Source organism: Psammomys obesus, unplaced genomic scaffold (assembly GCF_907164565.1).
Source record: "Psammomys obesus unplaced genomic scaffold, mPsaObe1.curated_primary_1811, whole genome shotgun sequence".
Taxonomy (NCBI): domain Eukaryota; kingdom Metazoa; phylum Chordata; class Mammalia; order Rodentia; family Muridae; genus Psammomys; species Psammomys obesus.
In genome coordinates, this window is record NW_026594462.1 from 3128796 (window position 1) to 3139246 (window position 10451).

Here is a 10451-nt window from a genome sequence, read left to right on the forward strand (position 1 = left end):
TTCTTTCTTTCTTTCTTTCTTTCTTTCTTTCTTTCTTTCTTTCTTTCAGGACTGAGTTCATTTTGTTCTCAAATATCTTTGGGCTGTTTTGTTTTTTTGGCAGTCCGTTTTTTATTTTTTAAATAAATGTTGTCGAGCCACATGTAAACTAGGAGGAACTAATAACCAGCTCTTTTGTTTTACAATTCTGAAATTAATCCATGCCATCTGTGATTCACAACAAAGGCGTCAATTTTCGAGTTAGTCACAGCAAAGACAAGGGAGTTCCCTAATTCATCCTTAAAAGTTTTTTTGTTTTGTTTTTTCCTTTCTAAGTGGAGCATTTTTCTTGGAGTCAATTCATGCGGCCTTACCCCGACTTCCCTTCCCTCCATCCTCAACACTTCAGGCACATTTAACACTCTGACACTTCAGGACCAGCCGAGCGTGGATCTGGGAGGTGACACCGGGTGACTGGCAGCGAGAAAGATGCCTTCGAGGAGAGGGTTGGCCCGAGGGTCTCGGGGCGGGGCGGGGCGGGGCGGGGGAGGAGTGCAAAGCCAAGCCTCGGGGTTGGAACCTGTGGAGCGGTGACGCCCCCTAGTCTATAAATAAGGAGGTGACTCACTGCTGATCGCCAGGCGGCTGAGAGGGACTGGGTGATGCTGGGTGGCGGGAGAGGACGCGGGGCGTGAGTCCTGTTCCACGGGTCGCCGGAGTGGCCGAGGCCGGTCCCAGCGCAGCGGCTCTCCCAGCTCTGCCGCTCTCCCCGGGTGAGTCCCAACCCAGGCGTCCCGCCAGCGTGGTGATCGAGGGCGGGAGGGGTCGGTTTCTTGTCACCGCTAATGAATCCGGAGTCCTGGGCAAAGAAGACCCGGGGGGATCCAGGGAAGCGAGCTCATTCCCCGGCCAGAGGACAGACTGGAGTTGGCTGCCTTCCTCCAGATCAGGTGGAAGGAAACCGCGCTGGTTTGCAGCGTGGTCCAAAGGAGTCGTACTGTTTTGATCAAACTCTTTCGAGTACCCGCGAGAAACCTGCGGGAGGCAAGCAAGCCAACTTTCCTCCGTGCCTTTAAGTAACGGTTGTAGTTTAACTGTGACCCGAATTTAACCGTGGCCTATGTGACCATTTGAAGTTGTTATACTTTGAGCTTAAGTTACTGTCCCCAACCTCCCCTTTTTGTTTGCCAGTGACCCCGCACTTGCCTTCCCCGCTGCACGCTCTCCCCGAAAACCTTGGTTAGTGGGTCATTGGCATCAGACACAGAAAGTAGGTGGGCCAAACTCCATCGCGGCAGATGTTTCCAGCTGCTCTTTGATTCCTCAGACTGAGGTAGGGAGAAGCAGGTAACTCTCCCTGGGCAGGCAGACTTGGCCTGAGGTTCCCTCAGGATTTCAGTGGTCTCCTTTCAGCACTGAGCCAACCGCAGGGCTGTCCACTCCTCTGCTCCATTTCACGTTCCTCATAAACGTTTAGTCCAGTGCCTCAGCAACCCCAGACTGCAGTGGTATCCAGAAAATTTAAGGCAACCCTACCCAAGGCTTGACCTGTCCCTTTGTCTTTGGCCAAGCATAGGGGAATGGGCTACTGGTGCCCCTTGTCTGCCAATGAACTCATTAAACATGAAGACCCACCACCAACTCCCGGGAGACATTTGGGCAGTCTGCGTGCCCTGAGGTCCCATTTGGAAGTTGGCAGCATTAATTTCCTGTGTCATTCCAGGAAGAGAGAGCAACAGAGAGGAATCAAGCAACCTTACAGCCTTTCTCTTTAGTATTTATCTCCTTTTTCAAGGTACTTCATTCCCAAAATGATTTTCTTGATAGTTGCCACCACGGAGTCCTGGATTATTGCACATAGCAATTTTTTTTTTATTGAGAGAGAGAGAGAGAGAGAGAGAGAGAGAAAGAGAGAGAGAGAGAGAGAACCCCAAAGACCCCAAGAGGCTTGCTTTAGCATTTCATCTTCTTGGTTTAACCACAAACAAACAAAACACCTCCTGTCCTGTTTGCTTGTCTCCTGAGGTGATTCGGAACCATCAAGGTCCCACTTGGACAGCCACTTCCCCATCCAGGATCAGTTTCCCGCTAATGCTCATGGACCCTCCTTGTCCTCCCACTGAAGTCACTGCATGATATCAAGAGTGTTTTTGCTTGTCTAACAATTCTGTGGCTCAGGTCCCTGCCCAGAAGGTCTCTTCCAGTCATTAAAACCGTCCATTCTTTCTGCTTCTTGGTTGTTGCTGACAGAATAGAAGTCTAAAATGGTAACCTTATTAGCCCGTGCTTAGAGTCCTCAAAACTGCCCAACTTGCCTTTTGTCTTCTCAGGACAAATGTTTCTTAATGATAGTTCCATGGGTCCATCCTGAAATCATAGGTGACGATTCCTATAATCGCATAAAATATAATGCTTGAGCTTTAGGGAGTGGCCTCAAGTTGCAAGGTCTTTAAATTGATTGGATTTTCCGAGATCCCCTTCTCTTCCTGGTTTGTTTGTTTGTTCACGGTTTTGCTGTTGATCGTGGTTTGTTTCCCCCTCCTTAAGGCCTTGATTTTCTGGTTCTGCTCTTTCTTGGCATGAACTGAACCAGCATCCACCAGCTTAGAAAAGAGTGGGGTCTCTCCTAGTGGAAGACCTGTCATCTGGAGGCTTTCAACGTGTGTCCATCACAGTGTCTGAGGCAGGCAGACTGAGCTCCAGTCTGTCTTCTGTCTTAATTGGGTCAATATAAGAAGGACACATTATGAACCTTTCAGCTTTCTTGATTTTCATTGTCTCCTGTCTAGTTTAGAAGAAGAGGTGTTCCTGTTAATTCAGAGCATGTCTTTGCTGCCTTTGACTGCTGCTACTTATGACTGTGTGGATACTGTGTTACAAATTAGCAGTAACATCTAGCTTTGATTGTGCCAAGGAAAGTTTAATTTTACACTTAACTCCAAATCCAAGTGAAGGACTTAGGCAGAAAGGAGTCTGAAGCACAGTTTGGATGGTAGATGTGTGCCTTCTCTGTGCTTTTACAATGTCCTTTCCAGCAGATAGTGAGAGCTGCTATTTTCTGCTTTCAAATCTGTTATAGTGACAGAGATGGAATTTCTGTCCCATTTGCATGTTTTGGCTGCCCAGCACAGACTGTCGTCCTTCAGCTTTTTATTTATCCCCATGCCCGGTCCTTCCTCTGATTTTTAGGTTCTAAAAATCAACTTTTTAATGATTTCATAGCTACAGTTACTTTTAACCAGTATTACCTAAGTGGCAGAAGGTAATATCCAAATGATCTGGCAAGTGGCTACGGTTAAACCATTAAAGGCTCTAAAACATAGTGTTTCCGTCCTAGAGAAGAAATCTAAAGTGGTGTAAATGTGCCAGAAGATTCATTAGAGTTATTGCCCCAACAGTGAATCTGACAGATGGGAATACAAAACAAAGTATATATTTAGATCATTCCTAGAAATGACAAATATACACATTTGTTGTGGACAGCTGTATTACCATGAACTGTTTGCTGATTTTTAATTCTTTTCATAGCAGATATTCAGAAAAGAAAAATTTTACTTTGAACATGAAGATGAAATTGTGCTTCAAAAAAATTTTTTTTAAAAGAGTTTGGTATATGGTTCAAATACCGGGTGATTGCTTTGTTCTACTTTAGTCTTAGAGGTCAATTTAGAAGTACTTTTTGTTTTTTCTTGGTTCCTCAATAGGTGCTTCCTAAAGGTCTTAAGTAGAAACATGTGTCTAGAATCTGCTAGCTCCTGTTATAACTTCCAGGCCCAAGACTGTTTTCAAGAGTTTTGATGCTCTTATGTTCGATTACATTTATGTTATTTAAAACTTTGGGAATCAAGTGAGTAATGAGACCTTGCTGCTTCTATGGCAGCACGTCTTTCCTAGTTCTGGATGTGTTCCAAATTTTAAATCCCATGAGAAATGGTCCTTTGGTTTAGATGAACTGATTTCTTACTCGTTTTGTAGACACAGAAGACACCTTGATCTTCACCGAGAGATAATAGCTGTTAGGTCACTGAATTTAACCGTTTGTCTCAGTTAACTACAGGACAAGAACACTGGAAACACACACATGTGCCTGTTTGTAACTAACTCTCTGAGCTAACTAACTCTCTGAGCTGCTTAGACGTTTGCTCATTTTATACGAATCAAAGATCATACTCTCCTTTGGGAAATAAAGAATTGTCTGAGAGATCTGTGTCAGCAGCAGCAGGTTCTTGCCAAGGCAACTGTATGGAGCAGAGTGACACTCAGCCTCTGAGGACATGCCAATACATGAAAATGGTCTTTGCCCTGCAGAGTTATTGGACAGGCTAAGCACATATTGAGAAAGAGAAGGTATTTAAAAACCACTCTTTCTCCTGCCCTAGTGTTCAGATAGGATGGATGTCCAGTTTGGGTGCCCCATTCCATTTCTGCACTCCTCCAAAATGGTAGCTCCTTTTGCTCCTCCCGAGAACTCTGTGTACCCTCATAACCTCTTGCTAAACTCTGTGCAGATCCCTCATGCCAGAGGAAAAGCGTGACAGTGGAATTACCTTTTCAATCCACTTAGTGTTTCATCCCATTCATTATACACAAGAAAAAGGCTTAACGTTGATCTCATTGGGACATAGACATTAATATCATTCTCAACCTCAAGAAATATTGGCAAGGAAAATGTAAAGAGGACGAAAAATTAGTCGGACAATGAAAGGCTGACATCTCAAATCAGTGGTTTTTAATGCGTCGAGGCAGGTCAAGCTTCTGTCTTCCACATTTCAAAGCAGAATCAACCATCTAGTCACATCAGATGCTATCATAGTCCATAGCCTTCTGGGAATCAGCTGAGAATTTATGGAAATGTCAACCCCCAAACTCCTTGAATAAGAGTCTGCGTTTTCACGAGACAACTGTGTGATTCAAACACATTAAAGACAGAAAAGCATTGTGGTACCCCCCCCCCCATGCTTTGCTTAAAACGATTACCTTAGATGTTATTTTCTTGGCCTTTGTATAAGACAGTGTTTTCTAATGGGGGGCGGTGGTGCTCACCTTTAGTCCCAGCACTCGGGAGGCAGAGGCAGAGGCAGGTGGATCTCTGCTTTCCAGGCCAGCCTGGTCTACAGAGCCAGTTCTAGGACAGCCAGGGTAACACAGTGAACTCCCCCCACCCCCATCCCTGCCATAGAGTAACGTTTCAATCAAGGTAAAATTTATTCACGATATACCACATACCACAGAGTGTTCATTTTGTGAGTGTCCTCTTTTTAATCTTCATAAAACTCTATGGCATGGTCTCTACTGGATCTTCATGTTATCGGTTGGAATATTAAGAAATAATGGAGATAAAGAGATAATCCAAGTGTGGTAGCTGACACTTAAGATTTTTTTAAATTCTTTATTAATTACACTTTATTCACTTTGTATCCCCCCCTGTGGTTCCCTCCCTCCTCCCGATTAGGTAAACAGCACCCCAAAGTCTTGTTTGTTGCCACATTGTCTGTCCTATGCTAGGCAACCCACTATCTGATGAAAGTTAATGGCTTAAGAATTTATTTAAAGTTATAACTTTAAATCCAGGCCTATTACTCTATAGGAAGAAGACCATTTAGAATGATTATATTTTATTCATAATAGTCAACTTGACGTACGCCAATAAGAAATCTAGAAATTTCAGCTATCAGTTGCAAGAACTGTATGTCAGTTTACCGTTTAATGGGTATGTGCGAGGAGAGGAACCTGGGTAATGCTTGTTTCCCAACCAAACTTTCTAAAAGTGGGGCTGGACACAGTCTATGGTCATAACTGCTTGGGAAACTGAGGCAGGAGTCCCCATTGAATCAGGAGTTCAAGAACAGTTTTAAAAATACAAAGGTGGTTTTTTAAAAGTGATGGGCTTTTTTTTTTTTTTTTTAGACAGGTTTCTCTGTGTAGCCGTGGGTGTCCTGGACTTGCTTTGTAGACCAGGCTGACCTCAAACTCACAGAGATTCACCTGCCTCTGCCTCTGCCTCCCTGAATGCTGGGATTACAGGCATGTGCCACCATTCCTGGCTAGGTGATGGGCTTTTAAACATTACCTTTGGGGTAGAAGGTGCTGGGAGTATAACTTGGTTGGCAGAGTCTTTGCCTATCATGTACGGCTCTTTCCCAGGAACTGGGTCTGGAAGTTCATGTCTAGATGCCAACTCAAATCACACCTTACTTTCAGCTTTCAGCATAGGCTCTTACTTACCTAACGTATGGTTTATAAACACTGCCATAGATCTAGATATAGAGTGGCCCAGCTCTGAGCAAGCGGTGACTTCTTCTAAGCCAGTGACACTCTACCCATCTTAGTTCCCGAAGGATTCCTCCCAATGTATGCAGATGTCTGACATTTGTTAGACAGAGCCAACCAAATGCTTTTTGTTTCGGCAGAGGATCACTGATGTTGGCGAAGAGACTGAGCTGAGAAGACACTCGCTGGGCGCGTGTCTGAGAATTATGTCCTGCCATCAAGACAGTTGTCACAGTTTTCTTAGTGATAAATTCTACCTGGCAGCTTTATCAATACAGAATTTAACACCTACGGGAAAGGCTGGGGGCAAAACACAACTCAGAGAGACCAGCATACCGTGTAGCAGGAGCAGGGGAGGTAGCAGCACATGGAGTATGTGAAACACGCAGCAGGCAGAGTTTCTCAGTGCTAACACCTGATGGGCCCTCTGTGACCACCCTCCCCAGCTTTACAAAGCCTGGCTTGTGAGTGAGACTACTTACCACGCGGTTGTTTTCTTTTTTTCTTCCAAACAGATTAAAACATCTCACAAGAACTTCCTCCGTATGCTTACAATTTTATCATCGAACTTTTCTCTACTCTTTGACTCAAATATTTCGTGGTGTTCAGCTCAATGACATTCGTGATTCTAAATCTATGTGTCATTCTTCTTGAATGAGAATGTTCTGCTAAGCTGGGTTTAATAACCGTCTTTCGGTTCAGATGATGTCACACATTGTACCATGAATAAGACACACTGTACCACGATGCTTCCCAGCCATTCACTCACTGCACACAGTTCAGTGCTGTCTCTTTATTTGCGACGGAAGAGAATCTGAAGTGCTTCCTACGTATTGATTTCTTAAAAACTTGTTGAAACTAGACCCGAGGGGAGAAGAGGTTTGCCAACACAACTAAGCAGCCACAACTTGAAGCAATATGATAAAGAAGTATATTTAATCTTATATTTTAATAACAGTTGATGACAACGTATTCATAAGCAGCGTATAAAGCATAAGCCACAAGCATCATTCTGTGTACACAGGCTTTGTAGATTCTTGTCAAAATACTGTTAAAGCTGGGTTTTGGTTCTTGGCATTCTAACGAAAATAATTTAGTTTTGTACTCACTGGCCTGTGAGTAAAATCATTCCCTTCATTTTTATTAATGCCTGAAAATTTGTAAAGGACAACAACAAAAGATCCAGAAACATATACAACCGGCCTAAAAAGCTTTAGAAGGTAACTCACTGAAGAGTCTTTCTTTCTTTTTGTGTCTGTAGTCTAAGTTTTCTTCAGCAGGTCTCTGTTAGCTTAATATTCCAAGTCCTGCCTTGGACTTCCTTCACTTTTTTCGTAATTCACTCTGAACATCTTTCCTTAGCCCACCATGGTTAATGCCCTGAAGAATGGCACTGTAAAACGGAGATTTCCTAATTTTCTTCCTAAAGTGTAGTCTTAGGGAAAAAAGCCCATAGCTTTTTACATCATCTTAGTATTTTAATGGAAAAATCTTCTTACGAAAAGGTCTTTTGATAATGAAGATAGTGCCAAAACCCTTCTGTTATGATACTACAGTCAAGATGATCTCCATATTGGGTTTTCTGTGTCCCCTGTATGCAGTCCTTTTCTGAAACTCTGCAGCATAAAGTAAGCTTTTTAAAATCTTCCAGATCCACAATCGACACAATGGATGAATCTAGCTACAAAACAAACAAACAAACAAACAAACAAACAAAACCCCCCAGAATAACTAGATAATAAGAAGAACAATAAACAAATTCCAGAGATAAACTGTAAACCTGCAAAATGTACAGTTGCCACACATTACATGCAAAATACCAGCTTCTATAAACAATACGCACTCTTTAATGTGAGAAACTATGAATTTCCCAATTGAAAAAATAAGCAAAAGAAATTGCTAAGTCAAATAAGAGCAGAAAAGCTCTTGTAAAGCATTAGAAGTTGAGAAACTCCATTTCATCCATAGGTACTGAAATGCCAATCCAAAAACCACACAAACAAGATCTTACAAAAACCTAAATTTTTGGCATCAGACTTTTATTGCTAACTTTATAAGTGGTATTTTATTAATATCCATCAAAACGTTAATGAACATGCAAACAGTTTAGTTCAAGAATTCTACTTTGGACTTGTGCTATTGATCATGGTCATGTAAGTATAAAGCGTCTATGTATGAATATGAGCATTGAAACTTTTTGTTGTAGCTGAAAGGGAAGTTGGAGAAAAGAAATTTAAGGCCCCAAGAGAAGGCTGGCTAAATAAATTATCAACAAATAACGCTGTTTTATGAGTGCTGACAGAGGACATTCTTTGTCGCTGTGATACTAAATAAAACCAACAGATTCATGACAGCAACAAGGAGAGAAACATCTTAGTAGAGAAAAAATAAACCTACACAATTGTGTACTTGTGTGTGTGCGCACACACACTTTGAGTTCTAGAGGGATAAACAAAAAAACATGTCTCTGGGAAGTGAACCGGAGACAATTAGAGGAAGAGGTTCACCTTATCAAGTAGCAGTGTTTATATAACATGCAGGTCTTACTTACATGAAAAAGATAAGTGGAAAAAAGTCTTCTCTAAAGGAATTTTCAAAATGCCATATAGTACCGGCTGTATAAGCCTCATATTAAAAAGGGAATATTTAGCGAAGTTTAACTGCAGATTCATAAGTAAAAACCCAATCTGTAGTGGTTTGCACGGAACAGCGTGCCTTCAGGGTCTATTTCAGCAGTCCAGCCCCCTTGCTGAATTGTCTGTGAGACACCTACAAGGATGCTGACCATCTTCAGGAAGCACCTAGGATCCGAGACAGCCTAACTCCACACTAGGGAAAATATGTTCTCGGTGTGGAACAGGTAGCTTCATTTTCTCCTCAAGTAGTCTTAATATAAAGTATTAGCAATTACTCAATTAAAAAATAAAAATCTGACCGCCTTTGCGAATCACTTGAATATTCTTTCTCTTCCAGACTTAACATACGGTATAAAATGGCTGACATTTTATCCGGATAAGTCACTGCAGCCCTCTGGAAAGTCGTCACCAGGTAAGGGTCTCATACATACAGCATTGTATCTGTCAGTCATTTTCCCTAATAGTCAATGGTGGCATAAGCAGGTAAGAGTGAAATTCCGGTTTTACTCTATTTTCTTGGTACACGACTTATGAATGTGTTTTCTACAACTTTAAGCGTAAGCGTTACCATAGTTACAGTTCATTAGCAGACTGATGGGAAACCACGTGGGAGATCTGCAAACCTTTGGCAAAGGGCCCCATGGCCTGTGCTGGTTGCCCTGTGCTGCGTTCTTGTTGTGCAAGGGGTGAAAGACCAGCTAGGACATGACGTGGTCTCATCAGCCATCGGGTTGGGTATGCTTTCACTCACAGGGGTCTAAAGAACCAAAAACCTTAAAGTTAGAGCTGCTCACTTTCAGAGTCTCCCCTTGCAGACCTCTCCCCTACTCTAATGACAACGTGAAGGTAATATTAGACAGAGAGGGAGGTCCTGAAAGTCCCCGAGATAAGCCTGAGAGACATGGAGTCACAGGGTTAGGACACTCGTCCCTTGGAGAGTAACACAGTGGTCCGAGACTGTTTTCTGGAGCGGACCTGATCTTTTTCACGAAGGGGATCCCTTTGTTTACCCAAACTAGTAGAGAAAGAGAACTTCAGGGAAGAAGCCTGCAGCGTTCCCATTCGATTTAGAGATTTAAAAAGCTGTGTGTGCCATCCGGAAAGCACTGTGATTCCATTTGGCTGCAGCAGAAGCTCTTTGGTTGCTAGCTGGGTCTTTCTTTTTTTTTTTTTCACGGCATGTAGCACAACCTTACCCCAGGGTGGTGGTGTGAGGGAACTATTTAGGCCTACTTTAATCTTGAAGATAAAAGTAGTCACGTTTCACAGAGTTGTCACTGCATATCTTTGGAGTTTAGTTTGGTTTGTTGTGTGTGTGTGTAGGTAAGCTTATGAGTCTGGGCAATGCATGTTGTGAAATTAATTTAAAAAAATCAGCTTTTGAAACAAGTGCAACGGATTATATCAAATAATTCTTCCAGTCTGGAAGATAGGAAGATAATACATAACTTTCCCCAACACTTGGGATTGAACCCACGCTCTTATAGATGATGCACTGTTGAATCACAACCCCAGCCTTTTTCTTTCTTTCTTTCTTTCTTTCTTTCTTTCTTTCTTTCTTTCTTT

The 10451-nt window shown here is 42.5% G+C and overlaps 1 protein-coding gene across 1 annotated transcript in view; it reads left to right on the forward strand.

Annotated features, from left to right (window-relative positions):
* Positions 1-602: 602 nt before the first annotated feature.
* LOC129685586 (type-1 angiotensin II receptor) overlaps positions 603-10451 on the forward strand; it is a 40490-nt gene continuing 30641 nt past the window's right edge. The window contains exons 1-2 of the mRNA XM_055619103.1: positions 603-752; positions 9223-9297. The gene's annotated coding sequence lies outside the window, so the exon portion shown is untranslated. The remainder of the gene's footprint in view (positions 753-9222; positions 9298-10451) is intronic.